Below are 15,486 nucleotides of genomic sequence, written 5' to 3' on the forward strand. Positions count from 1 at the left end.
CCGACGCAGGGCTCGAACTAATGGACCACGAGATCATGACCTGAGCCGAAGTCAGACACTTAACCAACTGAGCCACCCAGGCGCCCCGACTTTTTTTTTTTAAGTAGGCTCCACACTCAGCATGGAGCCCAAAGCAGGGCTTGAACTCACGACCCTGAGATCAAGACCTGAGCTGAGATCAAGAGTAGGATACCCAACTGAGCCACCCAAGCACCCCTCAAGTTCATTTTTTTAAAATGAACTTGTAACATTAAAGTCAAATACTAGTTTTCTAATGTTTGTGAAAGTAATCCATTTTCATGTTGACTTTAGTCTATGTGAGAAATACAAGGGAGGAGTTTAATATTAGATTAAATATTTGCTCAGTGCACCTTAGAGGTGTTATAATTTGGGGAGAAACAGAAGATGCCTAGTTATATAATTTTTAAATTCTTTATGTTTATTTATATTTGAGAGAGAGAGATAGTGTGAGCAGGGGAGGAGCAGAGGGAGAGGGAGACATAGAATCCAAAGCAGGCTCCAGGCTCCAAGCTGTCAGCATAGAGCCCGATGCAGGGCTTGAACCCACAAGGGTGAGATCATGACCTGAGCTGAAGTTGGATGCTTAACCAACTGAGCCACCCAGGTACTCCATCTTTAAATGTTTTTATAATTCACTGTTGAGATTAGAAGAGAATAGCTAGTATAAGATATTGTTAAAACATTTTTTTTTTTTCATTTTAAAAAGGGGGCATTGGGGCACTTGGATGACTCAGTTGGTTAAGTGTCTGACTTCAGCTCAGGTCATGATCTTGCAGTTCGTGGATTCGAGCCCTGCATCTGGCCTGACAGGTCAGAGCCTAGAACCTGCTTTGGATTCTGTGTCTCCCTCACTTTCTGCCCCTCCCCCATTTGCTCTCTGTCTCTCTCAAAAATAAACATTTAAAAAATAATAATAAAAAAAGGAGGGTGCCTGGGTGGTTCAGTTGGTTAAGCATCTGACTTTGGTTCAGGTCATGATCTCATGGTTTGTGAGTTCGAGCCCTCCATTGGGCTCCGTGCTGACAGCTCAGAGCCTGGAGCCTACCTCAGATTCTATATCTCCCTCTCTGTCTACCTCTCCCCTCCTCACACTCTGTGTGTGTCTCTCTCTCAAAAATAAGTAAACATTAAAATTTTTTTAATAAAATAAAATACTGTTAAAATATATTAGATTCAAATAAATGTATATAACACCAAAAGACTAATCTACAAATTGGACTCTCTTAGCAAAAAAGAAGGCAGTTTATAAAAAGTGAGTTGAGAAAAAGATGATGAGGTAAGTTAACTGGCCCACCCTCATATTGTTGCAGTTAGTTATAATACTCAGACATGTTCCACTTCTGAATACAAGATTCTTTATGTACCACATCAGGCTTCCTTTTGGTTGATTGATCACTTCAGACTTGAATCCCTATAAATGTTTTTTCCTCTGAAGCAAATCAACATTCAGGCCACTGGCTCCTAGCATCATCAGGTCTCTGGCTGCATTAGCAGAGAATCAGAGGTAGACCAACTAATCTCACCATGCCTTTCATTTTTAATGCCTTTAGTTATTACCCTGACTACAGGTCTGCTGCTCTTCTATCCCAGATCAGATTATTTCCAAGAATAGTAATATCCGGTGGGCCAATAGTGTTTATTCTTCCAGTATTTATCACAAGGTACAGGAAGATAGAGTCGGCATTCTTCCACTTCTTAATTGTACTTCTAGATCATTTCTCCTATCCTCAGTAAAACCTTGCTTTTTATTTTAATTCCAGTTAGTTAACATATACTGTTATATTAGTTTCAGGTATATAAGATAGTAATTAAATACTTCCATACCTCACCCTATGCTCATCACAACAAACGTACTCCTTCTTAACTCCCACCACCAATTTAACCCATCACAACACCCACCTCCCCTCTGGTAACCATCAGTTTGCTCTCCATGGTTAAGAATCTGTTTCTTTTTTTATTTTTTTTATTTTTTCAATATATGAAGTTTATTGTCAAATTGGTTTCCATACAACACCCAGTGCTCATCCCAAAAGGTGCCCTCCTCAATACCCATCACCCACCCTCCCCTCCCTCCCACCCCCCATCAACCCTCAGTTTGTTCTCAGTTTTTAACAGTCTCTTATGCTTTGGCTCTCTCCCACTCTAACCTCTTTTTTTTTTTTTCCTTCCCCTCCCCCATGGGTTTCTGTTAAGTTTCTCAGGATCCACATAAGAGTGAAACCATATGGTATCTGTCTTTCTCTGTATGGCTTATTTCACTTAGCATCACACTCTCCAGTTCCATCCACGTTGCTACAAAAGGCCATATTTCATTCTTTCTCATTGCCACGTAGTACTCCATTGTGTGTATAAACCACAATTTCTTTATCCATTCATCAGTTGATGGACATTTCGGCTCTTTCCACAATTTGGCTATTGTTGAGAGTGCTGCTATAAACATTGGGGCACAAGTGCCCCTATGCATCAGTACTCCTGTATCCCTTGGGTAAATTCCTAGCAGTGCTATTGCTGGGTCATAGGGTAGGTCTATTTTTAATTTTCTGAGGAACCTCCACACTGCTTTTCAGAGTGGCTGCACCAATTTGCATTCCCACCAACAGTGCAAGAGGGTTCCCGTTTCTCCACATCCTCTCCAGCATCTATAGTCTCCTGATTTGTTCATTTTGGCCACTCTGAAAGAATCTGTTTCTTGAAAGACCTAAATGTAAGACAAGAAACCTTCAAAATCCTAGAGAAGAACACGAGAAGCAACCTCTTTGACTTTGCCCAGGGCCCCTTCTTACTAGACACATCACCAAAGGTAAGGGAAACAAAAGCAAACATGAACTATTGGGACTTCATCAAGATAAGAAACTTCTGCACAGCAAAGCAAGCAATCAACAAAACTAAAAGGCAGCTTACAGAATGGGAAAAGATATTTGCAAATGACATAGCTAATAAAGAGTTAGCATCCAAAATCTATAAAGAACTTAATCAAACTCAAAACCCAAAACACAAATAATCCATTTAAGAACTGGGCAGAAGATATACACAGACATTTTTCCAACCAAGCCATCCAGATGACCAACAGACACATGAAAAGATGTTCAGCATCATTCATTATCAAGGAAATACAAATCGAAACCATGATGAGATACCACCTCACACCTGTCAGAATGGCTAAAACTAACAACTCAGGAAACAACAGATCTTGGTGAGGATGTGGAGAAAGGAGAACCCTCTTGCAAGGAGGGGAACCCTCTTGCAAGAACCCTCTTGGTGGGAATGCAAACTGGTGTAGCCACTCTGGAAAACAGTATGGGGGTTCCTGACAAAAGAACTACCCTATGACCCAGCAATTGCACTACTAGGTATTAACCCAAAGGATACAAAAATATAGATTCAAAGGGGCATATACACCCCATGTTCATAGGATCGTTATCAACAATAGGCAAACTATGGAAAGAGCCCAAATGTCCATCAATGATGAATGCATAAAGAGGAAGTAGTATACATATACAATGGAATATTACTCAACCATCAAAAAGAATGAAGTCTTGCTGTTTGTAATGACGTGGATGGAACTAGAGTGTATCATGCTAAGTGAAATAAATCAGTGATAGAAAGACAAAATCCATATGATTTCATTCATAGGTGGAACTTAAGGAAAAAACCAAATGAACATAGGGGAAAGAAAAAAAGAGAGAGGGAAGCAAACCATAAGAGACTCTTAGCTATAGAGAACAAACTGAGGGTTGATGGAGGGAGGTGGGTGGGGGATAGACTAAGTGGGTGTCGGGTATTAAGGAGGGCATTTGTTATTTTTTTTTTTTAATTTTTTTTTTCAACGTTTTTTATTTATTTTTGGGACAGAGAGAGACAGAGCATGAACGGGGGAGGGGCAGAGAGAGAGGGAGACACAGAATCGGAAGCAGGCTCCAGGCTCTGAGCCGTCAGCCCAGAGCCCGACGCGGGGCTCGAACTCGCGGACCGCGAGATCGTGACCTGGCTGAAGTCGGACGCTTAACCGACTGCGCCACCCAGGCGCCCCAAGGAGGGCATTTGTTATGATGAGCACTGGGTGTTGTATGTAAGTGATGAATCACCAAATTCTACAACTGAAACCAATTTTACCATATATGTTGAAAACTATAATTTGAATAAAAACTTGGAAAAAGAAAAGAATCTGTTTCCCAAAAACCTTTCTTTAATTTGGGACTCCTACCTTGCCTAGCATCATACTTTTCCCCTGTGCTGCCTGCTGATTAACATCTTTTGATATTTGTATTAGTTTTCTGTTGTTGCTGTAACAGATTACTGTAAACTTTAATGGCTTAATGGCTGTAACAAATTACCACAAACTTAATACCACAAACTTAGAACAATACAAATTTATTATCTTGCAGTTCTGTGGTTCAGAAATTACACAGGTCTCATTGGCTAATGTTAGGGACTATACCTTATTCATCACTAGATTTTTAACACTTTCCATGGGATCTTGCATGAAAATAATGATTAAAATGAATAAAATAGGTGGTCATATTTTCTTTAATATCTCCAATGACGGGGAACTTTTTATCTTTAAAGGTAATCAGATAAAAGACAACCAACTACTTCATTCATTTAGTCTAACATTTCAAATGGTGATGCAGTGATCTGTGAGTGTCTGAGTGAAATATTATGAGATCTTCTTACAATTTCAAGACTCCCAGTCATCTCCTTGTACCCCAGAGGTGATCATGGAAAGTTCCATAGGTTATGTAGAAGACAATTTGAAGTAAATAAAAAATCTGTGTAGCAGTTGATCATAAGCCAAACACTGAATAGGCCAACAAGTCTTCTGCTACCGCAGAACTGGAAATAATTCATTGTACTATGACATTAAGACTTGGGGTCAAGAGCTGCTGCTAGACCTAGAATTAAGATTTTAAAAAATCTTTAGAGAATCATTTAGAGAATGCTTGGGGTGCCTGGCTGGCCTAGTCGGTAGAGCATGCAATTCTTGATCTTGGAGTCATGAATTTGAACTCCACATTGGGTATAGAGCCTACTTAAAATTTTCTAAAAATTTTAAGTATAGAGCAGAAGAAATCTCTGACTTTTAAGGGCTTAGTATCTAAATTGGGTCTTAGAATAGAAAGATGAGAGATTCTAGGAAGAATGGAACTAAAATAGCACCTATAAATCTTGATTGCTTTTATTTGTTAAATATCTCCCCATAGTAGACTGTGCCCTCCTTAAAGCCTGGACTGGCCAAATGCCAGGCACAGCATAAGCATTTAGTGGATGTGTAGATGATTAAGCAAACCATCCTAAGATGATGAATTAAGCAAGCCACCCTGCAGTTCTTTATTGTTTTGTCTCACCAGACCTTAAGTGTTATGATAAAATTGCTGTGATGAGGAATACTTCACCTCAATTAATAGTAATAATAACAGTAGCAACAACAACAATAGCTAACATTTCTATAATGCTTACTATATGCCAGGCCCTTCTCTAAGTGTTTTTATATGCATTAAAACCAATTTAATACTTATTACAACCCTATGAGTTAGTTACTAGTTTTATCCTTGTTTTACAGGTGAAGAAACTGAGGCAACAAAAGCATAAATAATTTGCTTGGGTCCTCAGAGCTAGCAAGAGGCATGGCTGGAATATAATTCATGCTTCCTTATTCCAGAGTCTGTCTGTTAACCACCCTTAACTACTTACTACTCTACAGTTACCTCCAGTTGTGCTGTTTTGCCTGTCCAGTATACTTCCCCTTACCTCTTTTGGTAATGCTGTCCTTCATTCTTGTGAGGAAATAATTTCATGTCGTTCAGATAGAGTTAACACTTCTCTTCTTAACTCCACATGAAGGTACATGAGAGGCCTGGCTGATTGAATACACCACCTCTTCACTAGGATGATTGATTCAGGATTCAGTCAAATGCTTGTGCTTTTTGGCTGGTGGTATTAGTCATAAGGGTTCCATGAGCCTAAAATAACCAATAGCAATAATTTAACATTTAACAAGTATTAACTGAATGCCAAGCATTCTAGGCACATGAGATATATTAATGAATAAATCAAAGATCCCTGCCCTTGTGGTGGCTTACATTGTAGCAGAGGAAAGCAATGATAAACATAGTAAGCAAGTACATTACAATAGTATATCAGAAAGTAGTGCTGTAGAAAAAGGGAATGGGAGGGGCGCCTGGGTGGCTCAGTCGGTTGAGCGTCCGACTTCGCCTCGGGTCATGATCTCTCAGTCTGTGAGTTCGAGCCCCGTGTTGGGCTCTATGCTGACAGCTCAGAGCCTGGAGCCTGCTTCGGATTCTGTGTCTCCCTCTCTCTCTGCCCCTCCCCTGCTCACACACACACACTCTCTCTCTCTCTCTCTCTCTCTCTCTCTCTCTCTCTGTCAAAAATAAACAAACATTTAAAAAAATTTAAAAAGAAAAAGGGAATGGGAGAATAGCGTTTGAAGGAATTCAGAGTATAGGAATGGTGGCAGGGAGATAGGACAGTTTAAGTATTTAATGGGATGATCTGGGCAGACCTCACTGAGAAGGTAACATCTGAGGAGACTTACTGTAAGAAGGGAGGGGTGTACCAAGCAGATATTTGGAAGGAACAGCTAGACCAGAGGCTTTGTGGTATGGCTGTGCCTAGTATGTTTGAAGAGCAGCAAGGACTGTAAGGGGCAGAGTAATAAAAAGAAGTCAGAGATATAAGCCTATGTAGACCATTGTAAGACTCTCAGCTTTGAATGAAATGGGAAACCACTGGAAGTATCTGAGTAGAGGAGTGTCAGGATCTGATAGACTTTTAAAAGATCATTCTGAATGCTATGTGGAGAATAAATTTGAAGAAGGAGTAGAAAGGTAGAGCAGGTACCTGCTCCTGTTAGGAGGCTAGTGAAATAATCCAGGCTTGGACCAGAGTTGAAATAGTGGAAATGTTGAGAAATTGTTTTGGAACTATTTTATAAGTGGAACAAGTATAATTTCCTGATGGATTGGATATAGGATGTGGAATCAAGGATAACTCCAAGCTTTTGGGTCTGAGCAATTGGAGGAGTGAAGTTTGCCATCGAGATGGGGAAGGGTGTAGGTGAATTAGGTTTTGGACTTGTTAAGTTTGAGATGCTTATCAAGACCTCCAAGGGTTTTATGGAGACCTCTAAGTAGGGAGTTGGATGTATGAATCTGGATTTTGGAAGAGAGATCCTTATCTGAGATAAAAATTTGCGAGTCATTGGCATACAGATACTATTTAAAGCAAAGGCACTAATTGAAATAACCAAGGGAGTAAGTATAATTAGAGAAAAAAGGTCAAGGACTGAGAGCCCTAGGGCATTCTGACATTGAGAATTGGAGAAAGAAGGAGGAGGAACCAGCAAAGAAAACTAAAAATGGGGGAATCCAATAAGATAAAAGGAAAACCAAGACAGTGTGTTGTCCTGGAATCCAATGAAGAAAATAATCAAAGATGTGGGAGTTGTTAATTGTGTCAAAGGTAAACTAAGGACTGAGAAATACTGATTGAATTTAGCAATATGGAGGTCATTGGTGACTTGGATGAAGTCCTTTTTTTTTGGAAAACTTTTTTTTTTAATTTATGAATGAATGAATGAATTTAATTTTAGAGAGAGAAAAAGCAGGGGAGAAGGGTGGTGGGAGAGAGAGAGAGAAAGAAAGAGAATCTTAAGCAGGCTCCACATTGAGTGCAGAGCCCAACTTGGGGTTTGAACCCACGATCCTGGGATCATGTATGACCTGAGCCGAAATCAAGAGTCGGACTCTCACCTGACTGAGACTCCTGTGCACCCCTGAAATCATTTTCACTGGAAAGGTAGGTGCATCTGTTTGGAATGGGTTCAGAAAGACTGGAAGGAAAAGAATTAGAAACTATGAACAACTCTAGTCTTGCTCTGAAGGGAACAAAGAAATGAAATAGTGGGGCAGGAAAAGTGGAGCTTTTGTTTTTAAAGATGGGAAAAATTACATTGTTTTTATGTTGGTAGGAATGACTCATCTTTGCCTATCATGAAACCAAAGCCAAGACAGATTTTCCATGACACTACTTGAATCACTGCATCTAGCCATGCCTGAAGTTGGAGTCATCCACTTGAACTTCCAGGATAAATGAGCCAAGACATTCCCTTTCTTGTTAAGTAGTTTAAGTCAAATGCCACTTTCAGTGAAGAGTCCTACACTACGTTTTCTTCCTGTCTTCAAGATGGTCTTCATGCCATTTTCAGGGTTAACTTTCACTGGGTTTCTAATATAATTTATGAATATATTAATTATTATACATTTATATACATGCACTTATCTTCTTATTAATAATATTTTGCAGTTTTACAAATTGAAAATGAAATTATAATAGGGAAACCTGGAAAATTAGCTGCTGTCTTCTTTTCAGTTAGAACATGCTATTTTATCATGGTTTTATTTTGTATAACTCAATGTTTTATTACAACACAAACCACTCATTTAACCATTTCCAGAGCAGGAAATAGAATATTGCCAGTACCCTTTAACACTTATTCATGATGCATCCCAATCACTGTGTCCACCCTCCTTACAAATATAACCACTGCCCTGATTTAATGGTAATCAATTCCTTGCCTTTCTTTATTGTTCCACTTAAGCATGTATCTCTAAATACTGCAATTTAAAGTTGCATGTTTTTAAACTTTATTTAAATGTAATCATGCAATAAGTACACTTTTTATATGACTTATTTTACTCAGCATTACATTTATGACATTCATCTATATTGTTAAATGCTGTAATACTGTAATATTGTAGTGTAATCCACAGTTACATGATATAGAACATTTTCATGTCTCCAAAATTTTATCTCAGGTGGCTTCTTGTGGGAATCCCCCCACTTGCTAATAAGTAACCACTCTTAATATTTTCTACCTTAGATTAATTTTCCTGTTCTAGAACATCATATAAATGAGATTATATAGTATATATAAATGTTTGTATTGGGCATTATGGTTATAAGATTCAGTGTATTATTATGTGTATCAGTAGTTCATTTCTTTTTAATGCTTAAGTAGTGTTTGATTGTATAAATATACCACAATTTGCCCACTCTTCTTTGAACAGTATTTGAGTTTTTCCATTTTTTTTTTTTGCTATTGCAACTGCAACTGCTATAAATATTCTTTTTATAAAATTTTAAAGTGTCTATTTGTTTTTGAGAGAGACAGACAGACAGAGCGTGAGTGGGGGAAGGGCAGAGAGAGGGAGACACAGAACCCGAAGCAGGCTCCAGGCTCTGAGCTGTCTGCACAGAGCCTGATGTGGGGCTCCAGTGCACAAACCACGAGATCATGACCTGAGCTGAAGTCAGACACTTAACCTACTGAGCCACTCAGGTACCCCATTATAAATACTCTTATATAAGACTTTGTGTGGGCATTTTTTTTTCATGTCTCTCAGCTAAATACCTATGGGTAGAATTCTTGTGTCGAAGTGCACATGTATATAAATGATTATGTAATTTTGGAATTCATTAGTTTATTTATGGCAGTTCTCACTAGCAGTATATGAGAGTTCATTGCTCCACTTCTTGGCCAACATTTGGTGGTGTCATTCTTTTCAGTTTAGCCATTTTAGTGCATATGTCGTGTTATCTCACTACAGTTTTAATTTACATTTCTGCAATGACTAAAGATGTTGAACACTTTTTCAGTGTTCATTAATCACTTGTATATCTTCCTTTGTGAAGTATGTTCAATTTTTTTGCCTATTTGAAAAAAAAATGGGTTGAGTTTTTTATTGTGTTATAGAAGTTCTTTATATATCCTGAATACAAGTCCTTTAAGCAGATATACTTGTCAGATATTTTCTCCTTGTTTTTCACTTGTCTACTCATTTTCTGAGTGTCTTTTGAAGAACAAAAAATTTGATGCAGTCTAATTTATCAGCTTTTTAATGGTTATTGCTTTCTCAATAATGTTTTTATAGTTTTTTCTGGCAGGCTCATATATATCTTTAGTTACATTATTTCAAAGTATTTAAAATTTTATGCTATTGTAAATGGTACCATTTTTAAATTGTATTTTCTAACTGCTGGCCTATTAAAATACAGATTTTTTTTTTGTACATTGTTATTCAGCAGGCTTGCTAAATTCACTGATTTTAATAATTTACCTATAGATTCTTTAGAATTTTCTAACTCCATAATCAAATCCTCTACAAATAATTGGCATTATGGTGGGTTTTTTTTTTTTCCTTTCTAATCCTTATTTTCTTTTCCTTGTCTTTTGTACTCATTTGGACCTCCAGTAGGAAGTCAAATAAAAAGGTGACAGTAACATCCCTTTCTTGTTCAGTTATCTTTAAAAATAACAACAACAAAGTTTCAACATTTAGTTTGATGTTTGCTTAAGTTTTTATAGATAACCTTTATAGGTTTAAAGAGGTCTCCTTGTTTTTCTATTTGCTGGTAGTTTTTATTATGATTACAGATCAAATTTTACCATGTTATTCTAAAAAAAAAAGAGATTTCATCTGGACATTTAATTTTCTGTATTGAAGAATTTACTTAACTAGTTTTAAGTTGTCCTCATAAAATCTTTATTTAAACTGTTCCTCTAGGTATTAATATAAGTAGATACCTAGAATGGACTGAAGCCTGTGATTCTTGCATTTGAGATTTTGGTGTCTGGAGTTCTGCTTCTTCTAGGATGTTATTCTATTGCAGCGTATTTTTAACCAGATATACTTCATGTTACTTACACTTTCACTCTATTTAAACTTCATTGTAACCCAGTAAATAGACTAGAAGTAAACAGATTAATAATTAAAGATAAGGATGGTGGGATGTAAAGACTATCTTTCTGATTAGGACTTGCCTAAGATAACCCAACTAGTGAGTGGCAGGACGCAGACTTACAAATTTTGATTTAAAGTGTACTGTACTCTTTATTATACTGACAGCTACTTCTAAATAGCTGCCTGAGTGGCTAGCTTATAGACCATTGGAGATAGTAATCTAGATAAGCAGAAATGAGAGTCTGAACTAAAGAATAGTGGTGAGAATGAAAAAGGACATAGCATGCAAATGGTATTTTTGCCATTCTCTTTGCTATTTTTCTGTAATTTTTACTCAATTCTATCATAGGAGGGTTTTGGGTTTTTGTTTGTTTGTTTGTTTGTTTGCCCACCATGTATCATAACTATTTGTCTTCATGCCTCTCTCTCTCTTTAGATTATAAAACAGGCAAAGACTGTGCCTTATTTATATATCTTCACTGCTTGATATTAGCACATTGTTCAAAAAATGTTATTTGATTATTTGCTTGCTTAGCTAAGTGAATGAATAGATGGATTATAGAACCATTTTTGGAAAGCTTGTAAATTTTGTATATGGGAGGCAAGGAATATAAGACCAGTGTTCAACATTGAATGGCCAGGATATTTTCCTTTTTTTTTTTTTTCTGTTGTTTCAAATTTTTAATTAAATTCTAGTTAGTTAACATATAGTTTAATATTGGTGTCAAGTGTAGAATTTAGTGATTCATCACTTGCATAGAATACCCAGTGTTCATCACAAGTGCCTCCATAATACCCATGACCCATTTAGCCTATCCCCCACCCACCTCCCTCCATCAACCCTCAGTTTTTATTTGTTAGGAGTCTCTTATGGTTTGCTTCCCTCTCTCTCTCTTTTTCCCATTTCCCCTATGTTCATCTGTTTTGTTTCTTAAATCCCACCTATGAGTGAAATCATATGGTATCTGTCTTTCTCTGACTGACTGACTTAGCATGATACACTCTAGTTCCATCCACGTCATTACAAACAGCAAGACTTCGTTCTTTTTGATGGTTGAGTAATATTCCATTGTATATGTATACCACCTCCTCTTTATGCATTCATCATTGATGGACATTTGGGCTCTTCCCATAGTTTGGCTATTGTTGATACTGATGCTATAAACACAGGGGTGTATGTGCCCCCCAAATCTGTATTTTTGTATCCTTTAGGTAAATACCGAGTAGTGCAATTGCTGGATCATAGGGTAGTTCTATATTTTGCTTTTTGAGGAACCTCCATACTGTTTTCCAGAGTGGCTACACCAGTTTGCATTCCTACCAATAATGCAAGAGGGCTCCTCTTTCTCCACATCCTCGCCAACATCTGTTGTTTCCTGTGTTGTTAGTTTTAGCCATTCTGACAGGTGTGAGGTGGTATCTCATCATGGTTTTGGTTTGTATTTCCCTGATGATGAATGATGTTGAGCATCTTTTCACATGCCTGTTAGCCATCTGGATGTCTTCCTTAGAACAGTGTCCGTATATGTCTTCTGTCTATTTCTTAACTGGATTATTTGAGCTTGATAAGTTGTTTATAGATTTTGGATGCTAACCCTTTATTAGCTATGTCATTTGCAAGTATCTTCTGCCATTCCATAGGCTGCCTTTTAGTTTTGTTGATTGTTTGATTCACTGTGCAGAAGCTTTTTATCTTGTTGAAGTCCCAATAGTTCATGTTTGCTTTTGTTTCCCTTGCCTCTGGCAATGTGTCTAGTAAGTTGCACTGGCTGAAGTCAAAGAAGTTGCTGCCTGTGTTCTTCTCTAGGATTTTGAAGATTTCTTGTCTCACCTTTAGATCTTTCATCCATTTTTTTTATTTAAAAATTTTTAATACAGTTCAAATCGATGTGCCACGTTCATTTCAGCTCCTTCCCTGCCAAACCTGGGGGTACGGACTGTTTCAGTTTCTCTGCCTTCTCTTTGTAATGACCAAGTTACAACAGTGTCTGCTTCATTGAACTTTAAACTTCACATTATCCTTATTTTTCTTGATCTTGATGGATTTGCATCCTTTTGCCTGGACATGAATAGAAAGTCCTTGATTTCTTCAATTTTGCGAGACATGGCGAGGAGGGGCACAGGGAAGTGCATAGCTGGCACAACGAGCAGCAAGAAGAGAGAGAACAGGAAAAAAAACTTTTGGGGTGCCTGGGTGACTCAGTCGGTTGAGCATCCAACTCTTGATCTCAGCTCAGCCCATGATCTCACAGTTTGTGAGTTTGAGCCCCATGTTGGTCTCTGTGCTGGTGGAGTGGAGCCTGCTTGGGATTTTTTCTCTCCTTCTTTCTGCCCTTACCCTGCTTGTGCATGTGCTCTCTCTCTCAAAATAAATAAACTTAAAGCTTTCATCAGTTTTGAATTTATTTTTGTGTATAGCATAAGAAAGTGGTCCAGTTTCATTCTTCTGCATGTTGCTGGCCTGTTTTCCCAACACCATTTGTTGAAGAGACTTTTTCCACTGGATATTCTTTCTACTGTGTCGAAGATTAGTTGATCATATAGTTGTGGGTCCATTTCTGGGTTTTCTGTGCTGTTCCATTGATCTATGTGTTTATTTTTATGCTAGTACCACACTGTCTTGATGACTACAGCTTTGTAGTATAGTTTGAAGTCCGAAATTGTGATGCCTCCCACTTTGCTTTTCTTTTTCAGAATTGCTTTGGCTATTTAGGGTATTTTGTGATTTCATACAAATCTTAGGATTGTTTGTTCTAGCTCTGTGAAAAATGCTGGTGGTATTTTGATAGGGATTGCATTAAATGTATACATTGCTTAGGGTAGTATAGACATTTTAACAGTGTTTGTTCTTCCAATCCATGAGCATGGAATGTCTTTTCATTTCTTTGTATCCTCTTCAATTTTTTCCATAAGTGCTCTAGAGTTTTCAGAATACATATCTTTTACCTCTTTGGTTAGGTTTATTCCTAGGTAACTTACTGGTTTTGGTGCAATTGTAAATGAGATTGATTCCTTGATTTCTTTTTCTATTGCTTTATTATTGGCATATAGAAATACAACAGATTTCTATACATTGATTTTATATTCTGTGACTTTGCTGAATTCATGTATTAGTTATAGCAATTTTTTGGTGGAGTCTTTCAGGGTTTCTACAGAGAATTTCATTTGTCTGCAAACAGTGAAAGTTTGACTTCTTCCTTGCCAATTTGGATGCCTTTTATTTCTCTTTGTTATCTGATTGCTGAGGCTAAGACTTCCATACTATGTTAAGTAACAATGCTGAGAGTTGATATTCCTGTCTTGTTCCTGACCATAGAGGAAAAACTCTTCAATTTTTCCCTGTTGAGGATGATATTAGCTGTGGGTCTTTCATATATAGCCTTTATAATGTTGAAGTATATTCCATATATACCCACTTTGTTGAGGGTTTTTATCAAGAATGGATGCTGTGTTTTGTCAAATGCTCTTTCTGCATCAATTGAGAGGATTATATGGTTCTTATCCTTTCTTTTACTAATGTCATATAACATGTTGATTGATTTGCAAATATTGAACCAGCCCTGCAGCCCAGGAATAAATCCCACTGATCATGGTGAGTAATTCTTCTAATGTACTGTTGGATTCAATTTGCTAGTATCTTGTTGAGAGTTTTTGCACCCCTGTTCATCAAGGATATTGGCCTGTAATTCTCCTTTCTAGCAGGGTCTTTGTCTGGTTTTGGAATCAAGGTAATGCTGGCCTCATAGAATGAGTTTGGAGTTTCCTTCCATTTGCATTTTTATGAACAGTTTGAGAAGACTAGGTATTAACTCTTCTTAAATGTCTGGTAGAATCAGGGCTCTTGGGTGGCTCAGTCAGTTAAGCATCCGACTTCAGCTCAGGTCATGATCTCGTGGTTTGTGAGTTCGAGCCCTGCGTCAGGCTCTATGCTGACAGCTCAGAGCCTGGAGCCTACTTCGGATTCTGTGTCTCCCTCTGTCTCTGCCCCTACCCCATTCATGCTCTCTGTTTCTCTCTCAAAAATAAACAAATGTTTTTAAAAATTTTTTAAATAAATAAATGTTTGGTAGAATTCCCCTGGGAATCATCCGGCCCTGGACTTTTGTTTGTTGGGAGATTTTTGATTACCGATTCAATTTCTTTGCTGTTTATGGATCTGTTCAAATTTTGTATTTCTTCCTGTTTCAGTTTTGGTAGTTTGTATGTTTCTAGGAATTTATCGATTTCTTCCAGATTTCCCCATTTGTTGGCATATAATTTTTCATAATATTCTCTTGTATTTATTTGTATTTCTGTGGCATTGGTTGTGATCTCTCCTCTTTAGTTAATGATTTTATTTATTTGGGTCCTTTCTCCTTTCTTTTTGGTAGTCTGGCTAGGGCGTTATCAATTTTATTAATTCTTTTAAAGAACAAGCTCTTAGTTTTGTTGATTTGTCCTACTTTTTTGTTGTTTCTATATCATTTATTTTTTTCTCTAATCTGTATTATTTCCCTTCTTCTGCCTTCAGGCTTTATTTGCTGCTCCTTTTCTAGCTCCTTTAGATGTAAGATTAAGTTGTGTATTTGAGACTTTTCTTGCTTCTTGAAGTAGGCCTATATTGCAATATACTTCCCTTTTAGGGCCGCCTTTGCTGCATCCCAAAGATTTTGGACTGTCTTGTTTTCATTTTTATTTGCTTCCATGTATTTTAATTTCTTCT

General features: G+C 37.5%; 1 protein-coding gene and 1 pseudogene across 1 annotated transcript in view; one reads left to right on the forward strand and one right to left on the reverse strand.

Moving 5' to 3' along the window:
• ZSWIM5 (zinc finger SWIM-type containing 5) overlaps positions 1 to 15,486 on the forward strand; it is a 258,359-nt gene that overhangs the window by 129,266 nt on the left and 113,607 nt on the right. The window lies entirely within an intron of this gene.
• On the reverse strand, positions 12,683 to 12,890 carry LOC145715648 (large ribosomal subunit protein eL38 pseudogene; annotated as a pseudogene).

This window comes from Panthera onca, chromosome C1 (assembly GCF_046562875.1).
Source record: "Panthera onca isolate mPanOnc1 chromosome C1, mPanOnc1 haplotype 2, whole genome shotgun sequence".
NCBI classification, from domain to species: domain Eukaryota; kingdom Metazoa; phylum Chordata; class Mammalia; order Carnivora; family Felidae; genus Panthera; species Panthera onca.